Raw genomic sequence first — 14,462 nt, forward strand, 5'->3', positions numbered from 1 at the left:
AATTCGGTCGGTTTTGCCGCAATCCACGAATCGATCCATTTTTTGACTTCATCGTAATTACGGAAGTGCTGGTCAGCCAGGCCATGTTGCATCGATCGGAAGAGATAGTAATCGGATGGCGCAAGGTCTGGACTATACGGCGGGTGGGGTAGGACATCCCATTTGAGCGTTTCTAAGTATGTTTTGACCACTTGTGCAACATGTGGCCGAGCATTGTCATGTTGCAAAATAACTTTGTCGTGTCTATCGGCGTATTGCGGCCGTTTTTCTCGCAGTGCTCGGCTCAAACGCATCAATTGTCGTCGGTAGACATCCCCCGTAATCGTTTCATTCGGTTTCAGTAGCTCATAATACACAACACCCAGCTGGTCCCACCAGATACACAGCATAACCTTCAGGCCATGAATATTCTGCGCCGACGTCGATGTTGAAGCATGGCCAGGGTATCCATACGTTGCCCGACGTTTTGGATTGTCGTAATGGACCCACTTTTCATCGCCAGTCACAATTCGATGCAAAAAACCCTTTCTTTTGTGCCGTTGAAGCAGTTGTTCGCATGCCATAAAACGGCGTTCAACGTCTCTTGGCTTCAATTCATACGGCACCCAATGGCCTACCTTTCGGATCATTCCCATGGCTTTTAAACGTTTGGAAATGGTTGATTGATCAACTCCCAAAGTTTTTGCAACCTCTTCTTGCGTTTGAGCCGGATCTTGATCGAGCAATTCCTCCAATTCGGTATCCATGAACTTTGGCGGCGCACCCTCGCGTTCTTCGTCTTCCAAGCCAAAATCACCACTTTTAAAGCGTGCAAACCACTTCTGGCACGTTCGCTCAGATAGAGCATGCTCACCATAAACTTCCACCAAGATACGATGACTTTCGGCTGCTTTTTTCTTCATATTAAAATAATGAAGAAGAATTCCCCGCAAAAACACATTATTTGGCACGAAATTCGACATTTTCAAGTGTGGTAAAAATATTGTTGTTTACGCTTCAAATAAAAAACTTATACTGACGTTTGTGCCTTACGACAGTAGCTCTCCAATGAATGTTTGGAAATGTGGATCGATGGAATAATAATCAAGTTACGCCATCTGTTGTAAAACCGCACGAACTTATAAATAGACCTTTTATATTATTTGAAATGGTGTAGGATGTGCTAAAAATGCACTGACGCCTCGAAACTATTAAATGAAAATATTTTTTAATATAGACGTGTAGTCAGTATAGACGCAATCAACTTGGAGCCCTTCAGAAAACGATGAAATACAAAATTCGCTAAAAAAGTAAGATTGGTAGGTGTAGAACGGCCAGTTACAAAACCATGTTGGTTTGGGTTAATTAAAGTTTTAACCGCAAAATAAATTTTGTCCTTTACAATGCATTCAAACAGTTTAGAGATTATTGATAGCTTGGAAATCGGCCTATAATTATGAGCATCATTTTTGCTTACACTTTTAAAAAAAGGTGTAATGATTGTAAACTTTGAATCATTTAAGAAAGTGTCCGTAGATAAAGATTTATTAATAATAAATTTTTAGAGGAATTGCTAACGCTGGACAATTCTTAAGCTGATTCAATAGCTGAAAGACCATCAGCATCTGTATGTGACGACGGTTTGAGAGAAAGCACCTCCTTGTTAAGGACGTTCCAGACGTTTTTGATTTTACAGTCGGATAGAGGATGTAACTGACTGCATAAGATTTCAAGAAAACTTAACACGATTGGAAGCTTAGTGTAATGATAACTCCTTACCTCTTAATACTGGTAAATGCCAGCACACGTCCTTCAGTTGACACAAAGTTACGATTGATTTCGATTACAAGTTGGACACTACCACCCTCAAAAAAATCTACGAAAAGAAAGACTTGGGGGTCATATTTACAACCAAAATATCGTTTTCTAAACATACAGACTTTATGATTGTCAAGTCTAGATCTATGCTTGGCTCTGTAATAAGGAATTCAAGGAAGTTCCAGGACATTTCTACGCTGAAAAATTTGTATGTTTCTCTTTTGAGATCAAATCTCGAATACTGCAGCGTTGTTTGGAATCCATTCTATATGGGTTCATCTCTAAGAATTGAGAAGGTTCAGAAACGTTTCACTTGATTTCCTATTCATTCCCTTCGATGGCCTTGTAGTTTGCCTGCACATAAAAGTAGATGTCTTTTGTTAGTATTGGCAACTTTAGAAATGGAGAGAAAAATTTCATCGGTAATGTTTATAAGGGACATAGTTACGAACCATGTCAAATGCCACTTCTTGCTGGAGCTAATACTTTTTAATTGCCCCACTCGTATCCTTAGACTCAGCAATATGTTCCATTTACCTAATTACGAGACCAATTTTAGTCGAAATGAATGGATTGCCCATTGTATAAGGCAGTCTAATCAATTATGCAATATTTTAGATATATTCTCTAACTCACGAGAGACATTCAAGTGAAAACTTAATCGGGAGTATCTCGCAGTATTTTTTACCATATATTATATTTAAGCTTTAGTATTAGTAATCTATTTGAGTTGTACTTTAATTGATGAAAGAATGAATAAATTACAGTCGATATCAGTTGAGTGATCGCTCCAGCTGAACGTAGCTAAAGGTGAAATTGTTTGCGAAGTTATAGCAGAATTTGAGGTGGCAATTGTTGGTACGGTATGAGCAGATTTTTGCGTGCACGATGTATGCAAATTTGAGAGAGATAAGTTCAGATTTTTCTTAGGTTTTGGCGGGAATCTAGCTGGTCACTCCACTTGCTCGGAGGAGAACGCTCTATAGACATTACGCGAGTGTTTTTGTAATTTTTTGATTTTTAATTTTAAATCTTAGAAAATTCAACTAGTTAGTTATTGAAGTGGAACATGAAAGTGTGATATTCGCGGTTTTTTAAATAACTTTTTGCTAATATAATTTTCTCGTTTGAGTTAACCGCACCAAAGCTCTGGAGGGTGTTATGCCCGACGGATGAACTATACAGTCGACGGCATGTTATGCATAACGTGGCGGCGGAGCAACTCTTCTGGAGTCAACGGCGGCACCTAAATCCTGAGTGAGTCAAAGTTACTAGCGTTTAAGTCACGTGGCAACTGGTGAGCTAAAACCATAGCCAAAACAAAATTAAACTCCTTGTATTGAATTCCAGAAACATGAAAAGTACGACTCTAAGATTTGTGAATAATGCTAGGACGTTCCCCACAAGCGACGACAAAAATTTCTGTAGCAAGTAAAGATTGGTTCGAAAAATTCAAAGAGCGTTTTGTAATTCATAGCATAAGAATCCTAGGAGAATCTGCATCGGCTGATCATGAAGCCGCTAGGACGTATCCAGAAAAAATTAAAAACATTATAGAAAAGGAAGCATACACAGCAGATAGAATTTCCAATGCCGACGAAACTACGCTTTGATTGAAAAAAATGCACCAGGACTTAAGGTGCCTAAAGATCGTCTAATGCTCCTTTTGTGAAGTAATGTTCCCCCGATACATTACTCCCCAAAAGTGACAAAACCCTTGCTACTTTACAGATTTTTAAATCCTCGTGCACTTAAAGGCGTAAATAAACAACAATATTGGAAAGCAAATCTAAAAAGAGGTTGTCTGTAAATTCGGTTTACTGACGATAGTTTAACGTGACAACGTCGTAAGAAAATACTGATGGAATGGTTGCATTTTTCAAAAAGAAATCATCGGAAAATCATCCTCATCGACCTATTCTCAACAGAGAAATGGTTCATTACCATGCGCACAGGGAGAAGGTATATGCAAATACAAATATGTGAATTTATATACATATGCGCATATACATACATATATATGTTCACTCAAGTAGGAGAGAGCCAGATGTCGAACGTTGCCGAACGCGGGCGCCGATTGTGCCTCTTTATCGTTCGTTTCGCGCTCTCGCTTGCAGTTCAAGCAAGGTACATTAGCTTACGTTTGCTTGCGTACAGAATAGATTCGTACATTTGATATGTCCATATGATTTGTATGCATCTTTACATATAGATTTGTTCTTTTTGTTTAAAAATTGCGCGAAATTGTATATATGCATGTTTATATGTATTGGCATAGGACATATGTATATTAGACTATGAAAATTGAACCAAAGTATATGTATGTATGCATGTTTATATACATATATTAGTATACAACATATCTTATAAGATATGTGGTTAATATTACCATACATTTCTTCCTTTATATTTAATAATAAATTAATAATAAAAACATTAAAACAACAGGTACAGGTTGTCACTAATTATAAATTCGGTTATGATGATGATGATGCAATTGGTTTTACTTTAAATTCTTCAAGTAAATCAAATTAATAATCCTTATACAGAAATGGTTCATTACCATGCACACAGGAAGAAGGCATATGCAAATACAATTATGTGAATTTATATAAATATTATACATATATGTATGTATATGCTCACTCAAATAGGAGAGAGCCAGATGTCGAACGTTGCCGAACGCGGGGACCGATTGTGCTTATTTGTCGTTCGATCCGCGCTCTCGCTTGCAGTTCAAGCAAGGAAACGACGCATGAGCAAGATAACGACGCATTTTTTTGTGCGTGCAGCCGGCTACATCGAATTATAAGACGTTATCACGTCAAAAATTGGGTAACTGGATATTTATTTAAAGATTGGTTTTTAAATTGTTTTGTGCCAGACGTTGAGCGTTATTTAAGGCAGAAAAATTTGAGCTTCAAGGTGCTATTACTATTAGATAATACTCATGTAACACACAAGATTTGAATCACCCCAACGTCAAAATACTCTTCCTACCATCTAACACTATTCGTTGCTTCAACCATTGGATCAAGGTATTATTTATACCTTTAAAACGTACTACATAAGAAAAACCTTAGAGTGGATTTTCTGAAGCTGTACATCAAATCGATTCTGAGGATACTAGCACTGATCAAGATTGTGCAGTAAATAATTTAACATTAAAAAATTAAAAGCGCGCCAGTAGTTTCTTTCTCGTGCTAAAGGGCGCAGATGGGCACACGAAGTGAAACCAAGTCCTTCTCCACCTGATCCTTTCAACGCCGAGGAACCCTTCCTCTTTCTCTGCTATCACCAGCTGGTACCGCATTGAATACTTTCAGAGCCGGGGAGTTTGTATCCATTCGGACGACATGATCCAGCCAGTGTAGCCGCTATGTCTATGTAGTCGTAAAGCTCACACAGCTCATCGTTCTAGCGCCTACGATATTCGCCGTTGCCAACGTGCAAAAATTCAAAAATCTTACGCAGAATCTTTCCCTGAAACACTCCAAGCGTCGCTTCATCAAATGTTGTCATCGTCCACGCTTCTGCGCCATACGTTAGGACAGGCATGATGAGAGCCTTATAGAGTGTTAGTTTTGTTCGTCGAGAGGGGACTTTACTACTCAATTGCCTACTTTGTCCAAAGTAGCTCTTGTAGCTCTACGTTGGATTTCTAGGCTGACATTATTATCGGTGTTAATGCTGGATCCTAAATATAAGAAGTCTTGTAGAACCTCGAAATCATAAATTTCAACAGTCACGTGCGTGCCGATACACGAGTGCGCCGACTGTTTGTTTGATGATAAGAGGTTCTTCGTTTTGTCCTCGTTCACCACCAGACCCATTCGCTTTGTCTCTTTATCCAGCTTGGCCGATGACGTCAATGTAATCGGCATACGATAACAATTGTATGCTCTTATAAAAAATCGTGCCTGAGCGATTAAGTTTTGCGGCTTGTACAATCCTTTCCAACATCAGGTTATAAAAGTCACACGACAGCGAGTCACCCTCTCTGAAACCTCGTTTGGTGTCAAAGGGCTCGAAGAGGTGCTTCCCAATTGTGATGGCGTCACTGGTATTGAGCAACGTCATCTTACATAGCCGTATTAGTTTTGCGGGGATACCAAATTCAGACATCGCGGCATATTGATAACTCATTTTCGTACTGTCGAATGCAGCTTTGAAGTCGACGAAAAGATGGTGTATGTCGATTCTCCTTTTATAGGTTTTTTCCAAGACTTGGCGTACTGTGAATATTTGGTGGATGGTAGACTTCATATCAAATCATATCGCACTTGTTACGTTAAAGCGTAACAACTCAAAATTTCCAAATTTTAGTTTTTTGCAAGAAAACAATGTACAGTGGTCATCTCTACCCACTGTAAAAATCGTTCAGTGGTTTGTCTAGTCTTTCGTTAAAAAAACCGTTATGACTCTCTCTTTGTTTTCAGAATGACTTCTTTTGTCTCAACTAAAGAGTTACATTTTTAGTTGTCTCCAAGTGTTTGAACAAATTTGTGTCACATAAAGTGTAACATTTTGAATTGTACCTGTTTACAACCAAACGGTTTGTTTAAGTTACGTGTTATTTTTTCAGTTAAACAGAGACAACTCAAAATAACACCACTAAGTGTATACAAAAATTTCAGGAAAAGAGTAACAACTCAAAAATTTGTTATTTTAGCGCAACTACTAAACAAATAAGAATGAAATAACCGTTATATTGTTTTTAATGATATTTTCGTGCAATTACATATTTTTTTCCTTGTAATATGTTATTAATATTTACGGAAACAGTTTTTCGTCTCTACTGAAAATGTTCAGATTTTGAGTTGTTACGCTTTAACGTAACAAGTGCGATATATCATTTGTAAATATAATATATATAGAAACGCAAACTAAAAGAGGAATATTTTTTTTTAAACATTATGTTTCTGCTGTTAAAACATTAAGCGATATTTTCAGTTAGAACTATTTAATTTATGTATTTAGACCTTCTCTTTCACATGTCCCCAAAGAAAAAAGTCACCACTTCGAGAGATAACACGGTCCGGAAACTTTTTCAGTAAAAGATCAATGGTTTCGTTGCTTGTGTGGCACGTAGTGCCGTCTTGTTAAAAATAAACGCTGTTCACATCAATACCATCGAATTCCGGCCATAAAAAATCGTTAAACATCTCTCGATAGCGCAATCCATTCACCAATAACACCTGTTATTGTTAAACGCTTTATATTTACTGTTGGAATAAACCTGGATACACGAGCATACTTTACATCAGCTACTATAATTATTGATGTTCCAACAGGAATAAAAATTTGATTAGCTACACTTCACGGAACTCGTTTAACTTATTCCCCAGCAATATTATGAGTCACATTATATAGTACTTATTATGTGTTAGCTCACATCCATTATGTATTATTGATAGGAGCAGTGTTCTCCATAAGAGCCGGATTTATTCACTGATATTCTTCACTTACAGGATTAAACTTAAACCCGAAATGATTAAAAAGAAAATTTATTATTATATTTATTCAGGTAAATTTAACATTTTTCCCTCCCTCCCTAAATGTTGAACAAATGAATTAAGAATAGATAGATTCCGATTATTAGATGTAGACAATGGTCAATGTGCTGAAATTTATGTGCTAATAGTTTTATATCTATTGTCTATCATTTCAATAAATGAATTACAAACAGAGTAAGTTCATCATTAGATTACTGAAAGCAAGTATTTTGACCCTTAAACTACTAGTAATAATTCTAATGATATGAAATAATACAAAATTAGTTAAATCTATTACATTAGGTTGTCAAACTAAAGTTATTATACTTGTATAATATTTTTTGATCTCACATTGGTTGATTAAGGTTTTTTATAATGGCCCCTATTATGAGCTGAATTCGATCTTCGATATTCACTGTCAATTTAATATTATGAGCGGCGCAGCCGTGTCCAAATTTTCGTTGTATACCGAATTTAGAGTCGAATGCAATTTTGCTTTCGATTGTGTAGCGTATTATGGGAAAATTTGTTAAAATGTAAGTTGTTTGCGATTATTTATTGTGTTATAGTAACCAAATAATAAACATTTACTGATTTTGTAAATTTTATGTAGGTCGAAATTCGTGAGTACCAAACAGCAATTAGAAAGGCTGGTTACATTAATGGAAGAGAATCCACAATTCGCAAGAGGAATTTGCACCAAAGTTCAAGCAGTAAAAAATGGGAGGAGTTTACAACAGAGCTGAATTGCTTGGAAATGACGAATATTTGAATAAACAAAATTTATAAAAAAAATAAAAAGTAATCTATGGCGTAAAGGTTTTTATTTAATACTTTTTAGTTTTTTCTATAATATTCTAAGAATTTAATTTCTTGTGTTTTCTGCTTCTCCGTTATTTTACTCCACTTCAATATCTCCAGCATCATCGTTGAGGGTCTCATCGGATAACTCTTCATCCGGAAGTTGAACATTGTAAAACAGACAAATATTGTGCAAAGCTGCACACACATTAATAATTTGTGTTGCTTTTTTTGGAGAATAGTGGAGAGCTCTTGCCTGCAACAAACATCTAAATCGGGTTTTCAAGACCCCAATTGTTCTCTCAATGATACTTCTCGCTTTAGCATGTTGTTTGTTGTATGTCCTTTGTAGAGACCCTTCCTCAGAGTTTCTGAACGGCGTCATTAAATATGGTTTTACGAGTAGAGCGAATCAATCATCACCTGAGGCAGACAAAAATTATTAAAAACGGAATTTCAATTGGTGCACTTTCAATGGCGACATGTTGAAAGCCATAGAATCATGAGTAGCTCCAGGATTTTTCGAATTTATATAAGTTGATTTCAGTGTATGATCACAAACCTAAAATTTACATTCTTCGCATTTAGAATTTATGACTCATATTTACATATATGTCTACTTACAATCATAGCATTAATGATATAGAACCCCTTCCTGTTGTAATACAAATGCTGAACTTCTTTCCTGGGATCGACAATTTTAATATGCGTGCTATCAACCCAGCCAATTATTCCTGGAATCCGGTATTTGCAATAAAATTGCGTTCTTGTTTGTTGCAGATCAGCCTCTGTACTACTAAATTTTATCCATCTTTGGCAAATATAATTTTACAGGTCATCTATTACTTCCAATAGCACAACAGACACTGTGGGTTGAGCAAGTCCTAGCATACCTTCATTATCAATTCTCAATTGGTACGATCACTGAGCAAAAAATCGCAGAACTGTTGCTAACTTTAAAATATTTGGAATGGATTTGGAATCGGGTGCACTGCTGCAACTTGTTTTCTGGACTGGACAGTAGATAATCTAAAGCTCTTTATCATTAGATAATCTAAAGCTCTTTAAAAATCTGTAAGGAAATTTCTGTAATACCAAGTTCGTCAACACATTTTGAAAATTCTTAACTTACGCAGTGGAAACCATTTCTAAGGTTTTCTACTTCTAGCTAGTTCCACTAATCTTTCATCGGCCAATGAATCGTCGAACCACAACTCCGTTGCACTCATTTTCACAAAAATACTTTTTTATCTTTTAAAAATGTTTTTAACAAAGAATTTGAATACAATCGCTTTTTCTTTTATTTTGATTTGCTGTATCAGCTGAGAAAAATTTATCTATTGTAAATACGTCGAGAGATCGAAATTCACAATAGTCCTATTCTTCAGCGAATGAGCACCATAATACCAAATGAAAATTCGTTCGATCAGCATTTTCGACTACAGTCGAAGATCGAATGTTGCTCGTAACAAGGGCCAATATTATTTTTTCTATTATATTTTTATTATATAAAATAATCAATTACTATTCTGGAATAACTCAGTATCACAAATCTGACTCTATTAAAAAATATTCTTCTTCTTCTTGATTGGCGCGATAACTGCTTACGGGGTTTTGACTGAGTTGAATAAACATCGCCAGTCCTTTCTCCCTCCTGTTAACCGGCGCCAGTTGGAAACACCAAATGAAGCCAAGTCCTTCTCCACCTGATTTTTCCAATGCAGAAGAGGCCTTCCTCCTCCTCTGCTACCACCAGCTGGTACCGCATTGAATACTTTCAGAGCCGGAGCGTTTGTATCCATTCGGGCGACATGATCCAGCCAACGCAGCCACTCGATCTTTATTCGCTGCGCTATGCCTATATCGTCGTAAAGCTCATACAGCTCATCGTTCCATCCCCTGCGATATTCGCCGTTGCCCACGTGCAAAGGTCCAAAAATCTTCCTCAGAATCTTTCCCTCAAACACTCGAAGCGTCGCATAATCGGATATTGTCATAGTGCACGCTTCTGCACCATACGTTAGGACGAGCGAGATGAGAGCCTTGTAGAGTTTTAGTTTTGTTCGTCGAGAGAGGACTTTACTACTCAGTTGCCTACTTAGTCCAAAGTAGCACTTGTTGGCAAGAGAGATACTTCGTTGGATTTCAAGGCTGACATTGTTATAGTTGTTAATGCTGGTTCCTAAATACATGACGTCTTTTACAACCTCGAAATTATAACTGTGAACAGTGACGTGGGTGCCGATACGCGAGTGCGCCGACTGTTGGTTTGAAGACAGGAGGTACTTCGTTTTGTCCTCGTTCACCACCAGACCCATTCGCTTTGCCTCTTTATCCAGTTTGAAGAAGGCAGAACTAAGTCGATCAGCCTTTGACCGTTACTGGATGTTTCGTTGGGCAGGCTGGATTTTCGAACTAAGAGACCAAAAATTCCCTCCATGCCCACCCTGGCGTTGAAGTCGCCAAGCACGACTTTTATGTCGTGGCGGGGCAACGCTCATAGGAACATTCCAGGCGCTCATAGAAGGAATCTTTGGTCGCATCGACCCTCTCTTTCGTCGGGGCGAGGGCGCGAATGAGCGAGATGTTGAGGAATTGCACTTTGATGTGGATTCTTGTAAGACGCTCGTCCACAGGAGCCAAAGAAAATACTTGGCGACGAAGTCTCTCTCCTCCAATAAATCTAACCCCCTGATTGCGCTACTTTACATGCCAGCTGTAGACATCGCAAGGGTCTAAGTTTTTCTTGCCTTGCCCTGTCCATCGCTTCTCTTGAATGGTAGTGATGTCAGCCTTTACTGTCACCAGGGCATCAACCAGCCGGGCAGAGGCACCTTCCCCATTAAGACACCAGACATTCCTGGTGAATAGCCTCAAATCGCTATCCTTATTTGGTTTCGGGTCGTCATCAGTACAGGAAGTTCTCAATCGAGGCTTTGTTGCAGTTTTAATTGGGGAGATTTTTAAGTGGCGGGTCACAAACCCAGAGCACAACCAACTATCCTGGGATGCTTCGGCTTCTCACAAGGGCTCGCTCTCGAAAGGGTGTTGGGAAGCTACACAGAGGGTACTTGGGATAATTCCGGAAGTTGTGAGCTGCTTAAGCCGTAATGAAGAATCGCCCTGAGCACTCCCAAATGAATGGCGATCAGTAACTTGTGTGGACTTCAACTACATTTTCACAAAAAAATCCTAAATTAAAGGTAATGAAGTACGTCGTAACAGTTAACATATATTATTATAAGATAAAAGTTCAATATCAATAAAGTGTTATATAAATAAAAAGCTGCTAGTAATAGATAACTAGAAACTACAATATAATAATAAGGTATAAAATAAAAAAAATCCAGCTTGTAAACGTCCTTATTCTAAAATCAAAAATAAAGTAGAAACTGATCGTCTCTCAAAAAATATGGATATATATAAATATATTCATTCTACCAAAAGTTAAAACTTAACATAATAACAAAATTAATACATTAATTTGCAAAATGCTTATAGTTATTATATTTATAAATAGATTCACTGGTAGTAATTATAAAAGTACAAATTCAAAAACTTAACAAAATCAATCCATAATAAATAACATCAAAACCTAAAGAAATTACGATGAAAATAAATCTTACCAAAGATAATAAACTTTGAACTGTTCAAAATGAATTTACAATAAAACAAAAAGGTGTATCTAAAATTAGTCTTAAAATTAATTTTTATATAGTAATACATCAAACGACTGAAAGTAATCGTTTCAATGAGTTCAAATCACAAATACTAAAACTGAAAGTCCTAAAGCACCTTCACAGACAGTAAAACTTAAAAATATTAAACTAAAATATATTCTAAAATTTATTTAAAGTTAAATAAATATGTAATAAAAAATAGGTCTAAAACAATATATTCCAGTCTCAAAAGCATAGATAGTCTCAAAAGCATACATTAAAACATTAGTTTTAATAGTTTAATAAAAACATTGGTCTTGTAAATCAAAAATAAGAATTATTGTTTTAAAACTTCAAGAGAGAAGAAATAACTTTATCATTAATCCCCAAATTATAAGTAATATTTGAAATAAACTATCTCCTGATATTATACAACTTATTCTATACAAATTTATTCAAATAAATCATCCATTAGCAGGAGGACTAATATTACTAGTATTAATCCAAACTATACAAATTTGTTTATTAACTGGATTAATAGCTAAAAGATTCTGATTCTCTACGCCTTAATTTTAATTTTTCTAGAAGGAGCTTTATTTATTTATGTCACATCTCTAGCAACAAATGGAATATTTTCTCTTTCAATGAATACATATTAATTTTCATTTTATTATTAATTATTAGATCCTTCTTCTTGAATTTGAATTTGAATTTGAAAGGTCGAGCCAAGGAGCACCAAGAGATTTGGTGGCTCCTAAAACACTCAGGCTAAAGAGCCCATTTAAAGCTCTGGAAAGGGGGTAGATAGTCAAGGAGGGAGGGAGAAAAGTATCAGAGAAGGAGATAGGAAAGAATAGAGACAGAGATAGAGATAGTTAGTCCTGTGAGAATTTTCCAGATTCTTTGGCAAATCTGTAAATATCCTCCAATGGTGGTCATAGGCTGACCCCATGGGTTGTGTCCTGTAATGATACCGACCATCAACCGAATGTCTTTCCTTCTAAGTTTTAGTAGAAAGTTTGATAGTTTTCTGTTCGGACTTGTCACAAAACACTTTGCAGTTCTGCAGCGTTCCTGACCGGACCATCGCTCTTTATGTAGATTGCCTACATAATCGCTGATCCAATTCTTGATTCCTGCGGGACTGATTCCGATTATTGGCTCTGGCCCCTGTGGGGGCACCGCTGATCCACAGTTGGCCAATTCGTCGGCAATTTCGTTTCCTTGAACACCGGAGTGTCCCGGAACCCATAAAAGTACAAGCCTGTTTCGTCTTGCGACAGAATTCAACTTCTTCTTACATTCTTGAACAATATTTGAGGTTTGCTTCGCGTTCTCCAGGGCCTTCAGTGCAGCCTGACTGCCACTAAAAACTACAATATGTTTCCCGCTCCATCTCCTCTCGATTATCCATTCTGCTACTTTCAGGATAGTAGAAACTTCTGTTTGGAAAACAGTTGCCATTTCCCCTATAGCATAGTCATACTTATTACTATCGATTAAGTACCATCCGGCTCCAGACCCTATTTCATTCTTAGACCCATCGGTAAAGAAAATATCCGTCAAACCTCCCTGCAGGCTTTGTGGATTGCTCCATTGTTCACGCAACGGAAATCTGACATCAAATTTCCTTCCAAATGAAACTGTGGGTATCATGTCGAGTTTATGTGCTAAAAACAGGGGATACTGCTCAGATAGCAACTTAAAGGTTTCTCCGTGTCCCGAAGTTCCGTCTTCGTGCCTGAAACCATATTTATGTAGTCTACACATTGCTTTTATTGCTTCCTCTGGTATCTTAAGCTCCAGGGGGACCAAATCAAGCATAGCATTTAGGGCATCACCAGAGGTTGGCACCCATGGCATCCGTGATGCATAAACATACACTTCTTTGTAGCCTGTATAGTTCCCGGAGTGTGGACTTAACCATGCTCCGTCGCCACCAGACCACAGAAGCGTAAGTGATGATTAGTCTGATAAGTGCTGTGTATATCCATAGGACCACAGTAGGTTTCAGACCCCAAGTTTTGCCAAAGGCTCTACGGCATTGCTGAAAAATCCTGAATGCGCGATTAACCTTCAGTGAAACGTGTGTCTCCCAAGTCAGCTTCTTATCCAAGATTACTCCTAGATATTTAACTTCGTTGGAAAGACCAAGTGTCACACCTTTCAGTGTTGGAAGACTGAGTCCATCCAATTTCCGTTTTCTCGTAAACGAGACTATGGTTGTTTTGTTCGGGTTAACGGAAAGACCTTGTCTCATGCACCAGTCATCGATTTTGTCAAGGATCCTCTGCACTTTCGTGCAAAGCCTCCTTAAGGATTTATCTGATGTTAGCGCACAGACGTCGTCCGCATATGATTGGTCATGAAAACCGGGTTCCTGGATCTCCACTAATAGAGAGTCTACGACAAAGCACCACAGCAGCGGAGAAAGAACACCCCCTTGGGGACATCCTTGCTTGGCCCTGACTGTGATTTGTTCGTCACTGCTCCCACCAGCGGTTAACAGCCTCTCAGAGAGCATGGAATATATCCATTTTATAATGGTTTGATTAACTCCGTGTCGTTCGGCAGAAGAACATATCGAGCCGAAAGTGGCATTATCAAAAGCCCCCTCAATGTCCACGAACACGCCCATTGTGTATTCGTCAGCTTCCAGCCTGGCTTCAATCTTGCTAACAACATCGTGTAAGGCTGATTCACATGATTT

This window comes from Anastrepha ludens, chromosome X (genome assembly GCF_028408465.1).
Source record: "Anastrepha ludens isolate Willacy chromosome X, idAnaLude1.1, whole genome shotgun sequence".
NCBI lineage: Eukaryota > Metazoa > Arthropoda > Insecta > Diptera > Tephritidae > Anastrepha > Anastrepha ludens.